Consider the following 15,760-nt stretch of genomic DNA (forward strand, 5'->3'; position numbering starts at 1 on the left):
GACTAAGCCACATCCCCAGCCCCAGAATGAATTCTTAAAAAGTTGTTACGTGGACCTATAAATACACCACAGGGAACTCCACCTATATGCATAGGTCGAAAGAAGCAATCAAATATAAATTAATAGATGAGCAAAAAGAAGTCTAGTAGAGTAGATGAAAAAGATTTGGGAAATGTTAGGGGGAATGGGAGAAAAAAGAGAGAGGGAAGGGGGCAATCATGAACTGAAGTCAAATTGCATGTGTGTATGATTTTGTCCAAATGAAACCACTACTATGTATAACTACACAGTTCTAATCTTAAAAAAGAAATATAGGTTAGAAAATCATTATGAAACCTAAAAAGGCAAAAACAAATTTCTATGGAAGTTTGGCTATAGGTGGGAGAGACATACTGGCCTGGAGCCTGTGTTTTCCAATGTCATTTATAGTAGGACAGGTTTTACTATATTTTTATATTTTACATGATCCAACTGACAAAGGGGGGAGCTGAGACATTAATAGACAAGCTGGGTTTACAGGACTTAGAGACCTAATCAGGTGCTTGGCTTTTTAGTTGGTCTTCCTTCCACTTCACTAGGCTCCGTCTCAGTATCACAGACCTTCCACACTCTCTAAAGTGGGTTCCTTTTCTTCACCTAGGGGGACCTCAGTATGTTGCACAATGCTCCTGTCCCTAAGGAAACCAGGGCTGTGGGAAAGTGCTGGGTGGCAGGCACATTTATTCCACGTGGTAGACATCCACTTGTGCCCCAGTCTCTTGCCTGCCTCTTCAGATAAGCATGTTCACCAGATTTCTCTGGCTCTCTTCAATATCCAGCCTCTATCTTGCCTCCCTAGTTTTAATTGGAGTGTTAACAGAGGCCCCACTCCCCAGCCTCTTGACACAACATTCCACTCTGTGTCTTCTGTTTTGTCTTTTGGGGGCACCAATGGATTCACGCTCTCCAATCACCTCCATGGCCATATCCTCAATCACTTCTGCTCAGGTTTCTCAAAGTCTGAGCCTTGAAATTTTCATGCCAGATATTCTTGGGTCATGTTAATCCTTACTTTCTCTGTTGCGGTGAATACTCCTTTTTCAGAGAATGACCTCAAGTGTCAGATGAAAGTGGACTATTCCATGGACTTTTTATTATGGCCTGTAAGTAAGATATATCTGTAAACTGCTAAGCTCAGTGCCCAGCTGGCAGGAACTGCTCAGGATACATTAGGTTGCTGCCTTGCCCTTTTGGAGCTGCCATGGTGGGTGTGGTGTTAAGGCTCCTCTTCACTTCCTCCTGACAGGGCTTCCCTGTCACTGTTTTCCCATGTACCAGCTGAGATGCAGCAGCCTGGCTCAGTCCCTGCTCTTCTTCTTGTTGCCAGCCCCAGAGGCCTGAACTGGAACCTGGCTCTGACCCACACTCCTCTTAGCAGGAACTCCTTTTATTGATAGTTTACATTTTGTTGAACTTTTGTAATACAGAGAATTTGAACCCAAGTTCTTCTGAGTGTGCCAGACCTGCCATACTCTATAGAGTGGTTTCTTTTTCTTCATTCTACCACTGAACTGCACCCTAGCCCTTGATAAATATTTTAACATATACATATTTCACATATATGCATATGTATATGTATTTTCTATATGAATGTCATTTTGTGCATATTTAAGGTTCACTACAAGGCATTGTACTAGAAAGCACATAGAAAATTATACACAAAGTTGGTTTATGAAATTGTACCTAACAAGATTTTACTGGAAGTTACATTCATGTGGAATATCCATCCATCAAACACTTTTTCTTTCAAATAATAGAAACATAAAAATCTGTTAACTTTTGCTTTTCTATGTGACATATATGGGCTAATGATATGAGAGGGAAGTCCAGGCACCTTAGATCTTGTGTGGTGAAGGCTAGACTGTGCATGATTTGGGGTGCAGGCTGTTTGTGATGTCCTAAACACTGGTTGTTTTTACTCCCTAGATTCAGTTATTTCCTCTGTACTTGGGGTGTTGTCATAGATTTTCTAACTCTGGTCCTCCACAGCTCTTCTTTCTCTTCTCCTGGCTCAGATACTGTCATTGTCACCAGGACAAATGGTATACATATGACAAGTAAAGGGCTTGGACACAATGAAGGGAAATTATTAATGCAAATAGCTGTTGGTCCTCTGTAAGTGTGTCATGTGAATTTAGAAAATTTTCTGTGCGCAACATCCTTTTTCCTGACAGAGAAAGCATCGTCCATGTTCCTTGACTCTTCTGTGGCTGCCTTTCTTCTCATTCTTCTTCTTGCCAAAGTTGTCCTATTGCTCTCTTTTGGTCATTGCCCTGTACACATTCTTATTCAATTGTCTATGCCTTTTCTATACAGAAAACTTTCATGTTTGTAATAGTGTCCTGAATAGCCCACTTGTCGATGAACACAAAATTTGTCTTCTGGAAAGTTCATCATTATGTCATGATGTAAGAAAGATTATAAAAATAAAGAAACCAAAAGGTGTCTATGGGCTTGACCCACCCTGCATTTCTGAAGGCTGCCTTTCTTGAACCTGGGCTCTTTCACTGTCTCTGCACTGGTGAGAACTGAGGATATTATCATGAATAACAGCAGATCTTTATTATTGTGGTTTTCTTTTTCAGAGCTGGATTCAAATGATCCTTCAGGAATGAAGAACTCTCTGAAGCTAGAGGGTGATTCTATGGATGGCTCCTTCGCCAACAAGCATGGCCGCCACATCATAGGCCACATGGATGACTATACTGCTCTCAGAGAGCAGATTGGGGAGGGGAAACAGCTGGTTGAAAAGATCCAGTCTCTCCTGAGGCCCACATGCAACTTCCTGGGCCTTGAAGCTCAGAGCTCAGAGGTAGTCACACCTGCAGCTCCTGGGTTCACCCTTTCTTTGTGTCCTTTGTCCTTAATTCTAGTTTCTTCTCCTCTATTTACTTTTGTGGCCTGCATCTCCCAAGGACAGAGAAAGCATCTTCCAATTATTCAAGCCAAGCCCTTGCTTCCCTATCTCCTGATTCATTCTATGTTCTACTCTGTGGTTCAGGAAGCAAACTAGATATTCTCCCTCAGAGCCACAGAGATGTCTGTGCAGTGTTGCCACCATCCTCAGTAAAGTATTTGTTAAGAGTTGATGCCCATATGATGTTGAAATCAGCACTGTCTCATGGTTCATTATCTGTTACAGTCATGCTGGCCCATGTGGATTAAAATCAGTCAGATGGACAGGTAGTGAGGGATTTGCATCCTTGTATGTGGAAAGTGTAAGAACCTGGCAATGGGAGGGAGGCAATCTGCAAATGCTTCTCAGAGTACATCTCTGTTCAGAGACAACAAGGGCCAATGGCTGTGCTGTCTGAGCCACCAGAGACCCATGGATGTATAGACAGAGCCTTGCATCCAGGTAACCCCCACTTCAGGGCAAGACACAGACCCCTATTTATAAACCAACTAATGGGCCACAGGCACAATGTGAGAAGTCACCTCTTGTGCCTCAAGTTCACTGGTGCAGAGGGGTCTTTTATTGCATGTGAGGAAGGGTAAAGGTCTGTAGAGGACATGACATGGGAATGAGCTTTGATAGCCTTATATATGGTGTCCAGGTGAGGAGTCATTCCAGGTAAAAGGAGCCACACTTCAGTCCTGGGACCTCAAAGGGATGAGCTAGGGTTTTCCAGGTTCAAGCAGCCCATGCTTTGTGCCTCATCAACAAAGGAAGCTTGAGTCTTGTGCAGGGCTGCAATGTCATGAGCCCTGAGATGTCTCAACTTCAGTGATGTCCATGGCTCCCTCCCACCTTTCCACAGGCACCAGGCAGCAAATGTCTCCATGAGCTAAGAAGCAGTGCTCATGCCCTGCAGCACACCCTAAATGAGTCAGCCTCACTCCTGACCATGTTCTGGAGAGCAGCTTTACCAAGCTTCCACGGCCCCGGGCTGCCTGGCAAAGTGGTAAGAGGCCAGTGTTGTCTTCTGGTATAAGCCCGGCCCTTCTGCCCCATGAGATTCTATATTCTCAGTTCCAGGGCTTTCTGAGGGTCAGAAGTTACATAGGTTGTTAGAATGTGCTGGATCTTAATGTAGCATCCTGGAGGGAGATCCCTGGTGGATGTTTTCATTGAAACTCTGATTACCTTACTTTGTCCTCACACCCCAAACCCCAAGATAATAATTCAAAGAGAAGAAAAGGAAATGGAGAAGCACAGACGTGGATGCCCTGGTAATCTATAAATATCTGCTTCCAATAAATCTGAAATTTGAGCTAAAATTCAGGGGCCTTTGAAGCTTCTCCATTCCTCTGAGCTTCTTGGTCAAAGGATCAAAGGAAGTCACTGTGATCCTGCAGCTTCTTTCAGTCATGCTCCTAGAATCCCAACACACCTTTCATCTCTGTTCCAGTCTGGGGAAAAGGTAGAGCCCCTAAAGGATTGTCCTGCTTTTGGTGGGCTAGTCTCTGAATCCCCTCACCACTTTTTATTTCCATATTAATATAACTGGTATGTTTGGGGAACAAATTATGCTAATTACAAGGAAGCACTTTACCATCTTCAGGTTCGTACAGATATTTTGAAATGTGGACACTCTCATCAGGTAGCCCTGTGTCCCAGTCATAGTATCTCTGAAATTCCAAGTCCTTCATGGATGGGAGAAGGGTGAGACCAAGCTTCTTCAAGGACTGATTTGGAGGTCTTGTTCACAGTTGGGAGTTGCTGTGGGACTGGAGTCAGGGTCTCCTTGATAACAGGAATGTAGGCCTGTGCTAGTCTGATTGGGGGCTTACAGGTTCTCAACATTCCTACCTGTGGTCTTTTCCTCAACTGTTCTGAACTGAGGGATTGAGAAGTTATAATGAGGGAAACTCAGTCTGCAAGTGCTCAGAAGATTATATAGAGTCAGCTTCTGATTGGTAGGAACCACAAAGAACTGGATATGTTTGGTCTCCAAACTGTTGTCTGAGAGGCTGTCCTTCTTCCCCAGGATGAGACAATGGAAAGGGAGCTCCTGGATCTGCGAGCCCAAGTATCCAAACAAGAGAAGCTCCTTGAGAGTACAGCTGAGCATCTGAAGACTGCTAACCAGCAGAAGGAGAACATGGAGCAGTTCATTGTCAGCCAGGGTAGGTGCCCCTGAGCTGTGGAGCAGCAGAGGAAAGGGCTGTTCTTGCAGATTTCCCACTTGTGCTGCAGATAAACAGTGACCACAGAGGCACTGGAATGTTTGGAAGGGAGAGTCTGATGCACTGGGCCCAACCCTCCTGTGACATGAGCAATTGAGGTTGCAGAGGGAGCGGGGACAAAGGGGTCAGCAATAGGCCATGATTGAGGGGTGAGAAGAAAATGCTCTAGAAAATGCATGCCCAGCAAGTAGAGCCTAGCTGGAAATTCCTTCTTTGTGGGGCTCTTTTCTTCTTTCAGTGACCAGGACACATGATGTTTTGAAGAAGGCAAGGACTAACTTGGAGCTAAGGCAACGGTTGCACCTTACACAGTCACAGAGCCTGCTTCAAATACATCACCATCTGACATCAGATCTGTAAGTGACCCTGACCTCCTTTACCTTCTAGGAGATATCTGGTCCACCACACAGGTCTTAGCTCCTGGATAGTCTCCTCTTAAGATTCTATCCCTTCACCCTCCTCTCCACTCCGCTTTCTACCCTGTTATTATCCTCCTCTCCTCACCATCTCTCCCCTTTAGCCCAATTTTCTCTCTTTGATGTCAGTCAAGCAAGGAGTCAGAGAAATGCAGTTCAGTTGGTCATTGAGGGAAGAAACTTTCAAAGTCTCTCTGTGAATTAGTTGTCTACCAAGAGATCTTGAGGTCATATGTGGATTCTGGACTTTTCTGAACTGGTTTATGAAAAACCAAATAAGGCATAACCTTATAAATTGACTTTAGTGCACAAAATTAGGTTAAGAACAGCAATTTTATTTTAACACCACATTTTCTTTAAAAAACAAGAAGGAAGATCCACTTGGTCTCCTGGATATAAAAGAAAAAACTGATAATGAAAAAAAGACACTTTAAGGGAAATTTTAAATATATATAGATATCAGATATTCTCTACTTTTACTTAAATGCTGTGCTAATAATTCCCTAGAAATCCTATTAAGAGAAACTTGATGTGTAACTGATTGTTTTAAATATGAGACATGACCCTTTAAACTTAGAGGGTAAATATCAGAGCAGTTGAGTCTTCTAGGAATGTTCCTAAGTTGTACCCTGAGAGCCTTGACACCCACAGTGTGATCAAGCATGGGATGTATATTAACTAGCTCTTGCTTTCTAATTCCCTTTGGATCTTCTCTGAGGATTGCTTTCTTTCCTGAGCCTCTTATCACAACACTTAGAGGATTGGCTCTGTACAGCCTCCTCCTATTGCTGCCACAGCCTCCAGTTCCTGCTGGCTCCCTCCAGTGTGCAGCCCACCCTCTCCTTATTGATGATTTCTGGTCTCTAACTCCAGGCTGAATGTTAATTGGTTGTATGCCTTTGGCTGGCCCCTTTGCCTCTGTGAGCTACTACCCTTCATCTGTTAAAGGTGGACCTAGACTTTGATAATATCTGAGGTCCCTGCCAATTTGACTTCTCCTTAAGAAAAATGAGACACAAACTTAACAGGGGAACTTGCCTCAATATGTCCTCTTCAGTACAGGCTGTTTCTACATGTGTATGTTTCATGCTCCATATTTCTTTTCCTGGAATATGACAAAGGCCTATATTTTTCTTCAGACCACATAACATGTAGTATGAACTGGGTAATAAAAGGACAGTAGTAGGATCTGACCCTACTATGACATGCAGTAGGGCTATGGCTGGGGCACCAGGTATTTGGGTGCACAGGGAAGCTTATCCTCTAAGCGGGAACCTGGAATCTCCTCCAGACCTAGTGCATCCCCTTGACTCATTCTTTTTACCACCTCCCACCATGTTTATGCCTTCCTGCATGCTTTGCCCTAATTCCAGTGTCTGGGCATCATAAGTGGGGTCTAACAGTTTCATCTGAACAGGATTCTTTTGTTTACTTGCAGGTGAAATCCTTAAGGGTCCTTCTGTGTGCTCCAGCATTGAGACCCTTGCCTTCCAGGAGCCACAAAAGAAGCAAAGCCACCACAGGTCCCTTAAACACGAGGAAGCCTAGGCCTAACCCCCCTCACCACATCTGAACAACTGTCTATATGCTAAGGAGCACCTGGGCCCTATTTCTTCAAATCTGGTGCAGGTCTGAAGAGGTGATCAGAGATGTCTACTACTAGGGTAGTCAGAGAGGCAGAATGACTTCCTGGCAGTGATGGAATACCAGTAGTCAAATGCCACCAGGCCTCTCACTAGATAAAGTGCACCTAAGAGTGCATGCTAAACCTTGAGACACTGCTTTTGAACAGCCTCAGTGACACAGCACCTGTCACAACACAGTTCTCACCTCAGCAGCTCTCCTCAGAAAATCAGCTCTGGGGAAATTGTTGCCTCCTACACAAGGGTCATGTGGTCCCAATGTAGAGCTCCTTGGCAGTTCTAGAAGCACCCTAGTGAGCAGCAGGGCGCTGCTGGACAGTGTCAGTGAAACTCAGCACCTTTCACAGATCCACACCTGACCAGGTAGCTCCTCTAGGCCAAGCCAGTTTGGACTTTGCACCGCACCATCAGGTCTGACCACTTTGAGTCCATGTGAGGAAGGAAATTGATGACTTGCTAAGAGGCCCTCTCCTTTCTAGCCTAGCACAATCTGCTTCCTTTATTCACTCATTCTCCGAATCTTACTGCCCCCACTCCTCCACATTAAATATGCTGTGCCATTTTGCTAACCTAACATCCCTCAGGGGAATATGAGACTGATGTCCACACCAAGCGTATGCAAAGTCTTGCATATGGCAGCCTCTACTTGTTTCTTAGTGGTGTGGTTTGTATAAATAGTTTCTTTCTTTTTTTTTTTTTTGTCTTTGTTTCCCATTTCTACATCATTCCCTAGAACAAGTGTTAAGAATAGAAAATAAAATAAGCCATACCCAAAAAAACAAAGACTGAATGTTTTCTCTGATAAGCAGATGCTGATCTATAAAGTGGAGTGGGGGGAATAAAGGAACCTTGGATTGGACAGAGGGGAGGGAGGTAAAGGGAGGAGTGTTGAGGTGTGAAGGATTGTGGAATGAGAGGGACTTTCATACCCTATGTACATTTGTGACTACACTACTGGTGTTGACTCTGCATCACGTTCAGCCAGAGGAAGTGCTCCATTTGTGTACAATACTGTCATGTATAATTAATTAGACTAAATTTAAAAATTAATATTAAAAAATGATAAAAATCTTTAAAAGAATAGAAAATAAAACTGTCGTCAAGAAATTTATTGGCTAATTCTGAGGCCTAAGTTTTAAAAAGTGACAATTTTTTCTCCTTGCCATTTTTCAAGAATTTGTAAGACAAGACAAGTGATTCTTTTGATGTGCCTTTACAAACTCACAGGGAAGGACATATTTTGCTGCTTGTTCTGCAGCATTAAAACTCAGGAGTCAGGATGGCAATGGAGAATTTGTTTCTTCCCATCCTGGGTTTGAGCAAGATAGAGAAGAACATTTTCTTTGACCTGTCTTCATCTTTGATGACTGTGAGGCATGGAAAGCTTTTATAAAAAGAGGACACAGTGTGGGGGAAAGGCAGGAAATGCCCAAGTGTGTATTCAGCTAGAGTGTGTTAATCAGGAACCTGTCTCAAAGTGTATGTTCCCCTTTGCAATGCCCAAGAGGGCCAGGCAGTTCATCAACCTTCATCGTCAGTTTAAAGAAAAAAATTAAAACAGAATTTGAAGAGTTTCATTTCAAAGGGGGTCTGTTTCACAGTCAGCTGTGGGGATCTTGGTAGCCACTCCCTGGGCTGCAGTATAAAGCACTTTAGTGGTTGTGGGACTCTATTCAAGGATCTGCCTCTTTATGTAAGTATCCCAGGTGATACTGATGCAGACACAGTTTAACAAACTGATGATTCTGATACAGGTGGGCCACAGATGACAGTTTAACACACATTATGCATGTCATTGAGTCACAATAAATTTATTTAAGAACCTTCATTGATAATGATCATTCCATAAATTTTGGAATAAAATTTTTTTTAAATAATCCTTCCAAAAATTTTTGTGTTCTTTCTCCTTGCAGAATTAAAATAAAGCTATTAGTCTATAGTTATTTCCTAGAAATAGTTAAAAATTAACACAATGACAGAACAAAAACTTATAATCATTATCACAAAACCACCACCATTACCAGCAGCAACAACAAAAAACCTTCAATAGACCTCCCTGTGTAGAGACATGGCCACTCCCTTGGGAAGATATGAAGTCAACCTGTGCTTTACACTTGAGTGTTTTAAGTATTTGCATGAATGATTTTGGCTTTGAAATACAGGAATTTGCTGGCAGATTTAGCTGAATGGTTGGAAACTGCTCAGACCCATTACTGAATCTAAAAATAATGTAGTCAATGGTAAGGACGTGCCTATATAGTTTCACAGGGAAGGGCATATTTTGCTGGTGAAAAGATACTATTATGTATTTTAAGCGCTACAATAGGTAGCACTTTTCTGACCCTGAGTTTATTGCTGCAAGCCTGCAAATTTCCTTCTTTTACTTCTGAACTTCACGGGCTGGTATCTTTGATGAAATAATCAGTGGTCACAGGACCACTCAAATATTTCTTCTTAGTAAGTCAGCTTACTATGAAGCAACTTTACCATGACAATGGCAACATATTACCTCTTGTAAGTCTGAGACTGGTGGATACAGTTCCCAGCTACTTTTGGAGAAAACTTTTAAAAGCTATTGTATTTCGCCATTTATGATTATAAGAAATAATTCAAAATATCTGTTTGAATTAATAATTTTTTAAAAGGCAACAGCAAAAGCTGGAGTTGTAGCTCAGTGGCAGAGCATTTGCCTCACAAGTTTGAGACACTGGGTTTGATCCTAGCACCACATAAAAACAAAGGCATTGAGTCCATGTACAACTGAAATAAATAAATAAAAGGTGACAGCAAAATATCCTTGAGGCAGATTCTCCAGTATGTAATTTTTTATAAGAATATTCTATCCCTGTTGTGGCAGAAACACAGCTCATTCTGTAAGAAATAAAAAAAAGGAGTGGGAGGCTGGTACAGTTCATAAAGTTCAGTTCATAGAGTGCTAACCTTTGCAAGCACAAGACCCTGGATTCAATCCCCAGCACCAGGAAATTTAAAAAGAAAAAGGAAAGGAAAGGGGAGAACCTCAGTCATATATGACTACCACTGTCTTCCAAGTTTTTCTAATTCAAATAAAATCCATGGAGAATTCTTTGAGGAAAATAGAGTAAAAGTCCATAAACGGAGACAGAAAAGCAAATAGGACAGGTACCTATTGTAGCACTTAAAATACAAAATACTATGTCTTGACCTGCTGTCTTAAGACCTTCAGAATTTACAGAAAATTCATCATAGGGTTAGGGTTAGGGTTATGAAATAATACTTGCCACAGTCTGGCTGGGCACAAAATAACGGAGCCGCCTCACAGCCTTGTAGGTTCAAAACAGAAACTCCTTTATTCTCTGCACTCCTGGGAACGCCAAGCACGCAGCCTTCTTCCTGGACACACCACACACCAACCAGAAATCCCTACTCTGGAAATCCCTCCTCTGGCACTTCCCCAACCAACCAGAACTCACCAGGAATCCCCACAAGAACTCCAAAGTTGCAGGCCCAGTAGGACAGCTGGGGTCTAATATACAATTGAATACACAGCTTAACATAACCTCATCATCTAAATGGCTTACTGGCATCACCTCTCAACCACTCCATTCTGTCAAAAATGCCATGCTTCATCTCGACTTGGCTGTGGCCTTCAATAAATACTCTATTTTTAATGGTGAAGTAGAAGAACCTGGAGAAGATGGAGGAGGAGGAGGAGGAGGAGTAGGAGGTAGAGGAGGAGGAGGAGGAGGAGGAGGCGGAGGAGGAGGAGGAGAAGGAGGAGGTGGAGGAGGAGGAGGAAAGGAAAGAAAAGGGAAGAGAAGGAGGAGGAGAGAAAAAGTTAAAGAATGAAGAAGATATGCTGTGTCCTTGGAAATCTGCTAGGGGCTCCATTGCCTTCCACATACCTCCAGGATTCTAATAAATATAGTCATCTCCCCCCTCAATACAATGGCAGCCCTTTCAGAACTAAGTCCAACCACCCCATGAAATTTCAATTTTCTGCCCTGAAATTACAATTCTGCATTTTTCTCCATTGGTGGCTCCTTCACCAACAAGTCTTCTAATCTAGTTCTGAAATCAGGAAAGAGGAAAACAAAAACTCATGCTTCATACAGTTTTAGAAAATTAATTTGGAGACACCTCCAGTACTGTGGTTTCCTATTGAAATAAAAGAAACCTCAACTCAAAACAGAAAAAGGAAACTCAAGATTAATCACTAAACACCAACAATTAACTTGCAAATAAGAGCTTTGTAGTTGAAACAATCAAATATTTTGTCTTTTTTCATTAGCACCTTAAAATTTATTTCCCTTCCACCCATTGAATGGTGCCCTAATCTCCTGCCAACTGAGCTATTAACTTGTTATTAAGTTCATGAAGTGCTTACCTTGCAAGCACAAGGCCCTGGATTCAATCCCCAGCTCAAACAACTATTTAAAATTTTAATGTGACTCACTCTTTCTTTGATTCAAACAGCAAAATCTCATCTTCCTCTTTCTTATGTTAGCCAGCATCTTTTTTTTCCTGAATTTTCATTTCTTAAAATCTGTGCTGTGAAGAAAAGAAACAAATGGCCCTGAAATACTACCAGGATGGACAAAGAAGGATATGCCCAGAAAACCCACATGTGGTGCTTTGAGAAATAGCCCTGAATCTGCATACACACATGCACATTTTGTTCATGGAATATGACACAACCGTCATGCCCTGTTCTATAGCCTTTTTCTTGCAAGTTTCACATTGTTGTAACACTTGAAGTAGATTTCCTCCCCTTGGTGTATAATCAGGGAGAAAGGTTAAGAATCCAACCAAATAAGCAGGGAAGATTCACCAACTTTGCATTTTTATGTCAATAGATAATTTTATGGTTATTCATGGGGCACAAAATGATAATTTAGTACATTTATACAATGTGTAATGACTATAATCAGGGATGTTATCATTTCCATTCCCTAATAAACTCAACAAATTTTTAAAATACTAATTATGTTTACTGAACACAAAATTATGTTATAATTAATAATAGGTATCTATGAAATCCCCACATATTAGAAAGACAAATAATATCCTTTTAAATAATGCAAAGGAAAGAAAAAAATCACAAAAGTAAGTGGAAAATTCTTCCAACTTAGTGTCAATGACAGGAATATATTCTAAAATTTGCAACCAAAGTGGTACTGACAGGAAAATATATAACTTTATGTCAACATCAGAGAAGACAGTTTAAAACCAATGATCTTAATTTCTATCTTAAGAATCTAGAGAAAGACAAGCAAATAAAATACAAAGTAAATAGCACAAAGAAATAATAAAGAGCATATATCAACCCAATGGAAAACAGATAAACTACAGAAAAAAATCAAGTTTTTGAAAAGATTAATAAAACTGATAAATACCAAGCAAGAATAATTGAGAAAAATGACAGAAAATAAAAATTATCTTTAGGTGGTATCCATAGATTCTACAAACATTAAAAGTGAGATAATCATGGACTATAATGAACAACATTATATCCAGAAATACAATAACTTAGGTGAAGTGGACAAATCTCTTGAAAAATAGGTTTCTCAAGACAGCAAGATTATCCTTCTATGAAAAAAATTTCATTTATAATTTGGAAAAAATTTTCAATATTTTGGGTTTTTTAGTTGTAGTTGGACACAATAGCTTTATTTTATTTATTTATTTTTATGTGGTGCTGAGGATCAACCCCAGCACCTTACACATGCTAGGCAAGCACTCTACTGCTGAGCCACAACCCCATTCCATAATTTGAAAATTTGACACAAATAAAATTCTAACTCTCAGAGATTTCAGAGATTGAATTCTTTCATTTATTTAAAGAAAAAGTGATTCAAATATTCACAAGTTAAGGGCTGGGGTTGTGGCTCAGCAGTAGAGCACTTGCCTAGCACGTGCGAGGTCCTGGGTTCGATCCTCAGCACTACATAAAAACAAATAAACAAAATTCAGGTATTGGGTGCAACTAGAAAACAAATATATTTTTTAAAAGATTCACAAGTTAGAAAATAAAAGGAGAAAAAAATCTCCCAACTCATTTCTTAGGTAGACCTAACCCTGATATCAAAACCAAATGGAACATATCTGATACCAAAAGATCTGATAACAACAATAAAAAATATATGAACAAGTATTTTTCATAAACATTTGTGCAAAAATAAGTCCTCTACAAAAGCAAGCCAGACATATGTAACAGGAACAATGCAACCCAAACAAGTTTACTTTGGGAATGTAAAATTTGCTCAATATTTGAAAATTAATGAATATTATTTACTTCATTAACAGAACAAGGAATGAAAAATAGATATACAATAATGTCAATAAATTTTAAAAAAGTATTTGACAAAATCGAAACTCATTCCTAATTTTTTTTTTTTTTTTTGGAAATCTAGGAATAGGAGGTAATTTTTCTCACCTGACACAATGTCTCTATGAAGAACAAGCAACTGATACAGTTAGTAGTGAAATGCTGAATGTTTCCCACCTAACTTCAGGAACAAGGTGAGGATTTCTCTCCATGTTCACTTACTCCAATGCTGGACATCTTAGTCCACAAAATAAGGAAAAATGAGGACAAGCTGAGAGGAGTAAGTGTGGCAATGAAAATAAGAAACTACTTTCATTTGAAAAAAAAAATCCTAAAAAATCTTCTTCAAATTGTTTTTATTATTTTGTGATATTGACAGGGTCATAGGATTAAAAGTTAATGAACAAACACCCAACCGTGGTGACAAAGGAAGAGACCCTGCACAGAGAAGAATTAGAAGGCTTTAATGTTACCAAATAAGTTATTCTTCTCTTTACATCTGCTAAATTTCCAGTGTTAGTTGAAAAACTTCTCCCCAAGGCCAATGTTATACAAATACTTTTAAAAATTATCTTGAAATTACTGTTTAAGTTATTATTATTATTATTATTATTATTATTATTATTATTATTTACATTTTGGGCTTACATTCATTTAGATTTTTTTTTTTTTTGGTCTGATGTGTCAGTGCTCCAGCATGATTTCCTTCCAGAAGAGATTTTTTTTAAAAGTTATCATTTCCTCCACTGATTTGATATATCATTAGCTTATTTGTTTATATGCCAATATAATCATATTTTTCAAGTTCAATGAATAGAATGTTTTATTCAGCTTTGTGTCACTGTGACCAAAATACCTATCAAGAACACCTTAGAGGAAGAAAAGTGCCTGTGCAGCTAAATATAAATGGAATAGTTTGTCATGCATTCTTTTCTATCTAACTCCTTTTGCGCACCATAATATTTCTGAGATTCTTTTATGTTATTACTCGTATCAATTGTTTATGTTTTTATTGTGGAGTTTTATACCATTTCAAGGATTATGATAACTTGTTTTATCCAGGCACTTGTTCATGGACATTTTGATTGCTTCCATTTGGGCACTACTCTGAGCATAACAGTTCTGAAGTTCATGGGAACATGTAGTTTTCTAGTTTTATGCGTTTATGTCTGGTGACAGCATTGACAGGTCACATGATTAGTGTATGCTCATCTTCACAATAGTAGTACATAATGAAAAATACAAAGTAAGATCTTATTATGTTATAAAATTACTAATAATATAACTGTGGACTTGATAGCAAATTTTTAAAAGAGGTGCATAAAATAGAAGCATGAGGTAAAGTATGTTATTAATAATCTCTTTAAAAAGTTTCACATGATGCCAACAAAATTGCAAGATGTTGGAGAAAATGGTAACAAATTATTGTGTAGGAAAACTGTGTTACCCAAGGCAATTTTTACTACCCCAGAAAGCATTTCAAACCCATGTAAAAGGGAAATACGAACTGGCCAAGGCTCCAACTGTTAACAAAATAATATTGAGAGAGTACAGAAAAAAATTTCAAACACTCATGGTTTACTCTTTGTTCTGTATTTTTAGTGGATTTTGAAATAATGACTGCATATTCAGAGAAGAACATTATGACTATATTACATTGACAGTTTTGCATTGTTCCCTTGAGGAAAAGCCTTATGATCCACTTTATTATGAAGGAAATAATGAGGTGACCACTGGGTAGTCCTGTAGATAATTTTAACTTGTTGGGAAACCAATTTTACTTCGAGGATTCTCAACATATACCTGTAGGAGTAATGTGAAATATGGTGTTTGGAGAAGGGAACAAAGAAAAGTTGGTATCATTGGCATGAGGGTACACAAGTACTGAGACTGCCCAATGAGTGGCAGTCAACGTCTGTAGTGACCTTCTGAAGAAACCAGTGGGTCAGCCATCATGAGGCCATTGGAAGGCAGAGGTTCCCACATTCCATGACATCTCCTACCTTCTGATTCTGTTAGACTGTTACCTAGCGCCCTCAGCCCTACCTCCTCATTTCTGTCTTGAGTCCATGCTATAGACTCAGGTGTGTAAATCCTTCTTTGAAAGGTGAAGGAGTTTCAAGTGTTGTGGACTGCTGAGTACTTATTCTCAACAGTAAGTGAATCATGACAGCTTCTGTCTTCCCTTAGTCCTGATGAATGCTACTTCGGTTATTTTTTTTTCT

The sequence above is a fragment of the Callospermophilus lateralis genome, chromosome 7 (assembly GCF_048772815.1).
Source record: "Callospermophilus lateralis isolate mCalLat2 chromosome 7, mCalLat2.hap1, whole genome shotgun sequence".
Lineage (NCBI taxonomy): Eukaryota > Metazoa > Chordata > Mammalia > Rodentia > Sciuridae > Callospermophilus > Callospermophilus lateralis.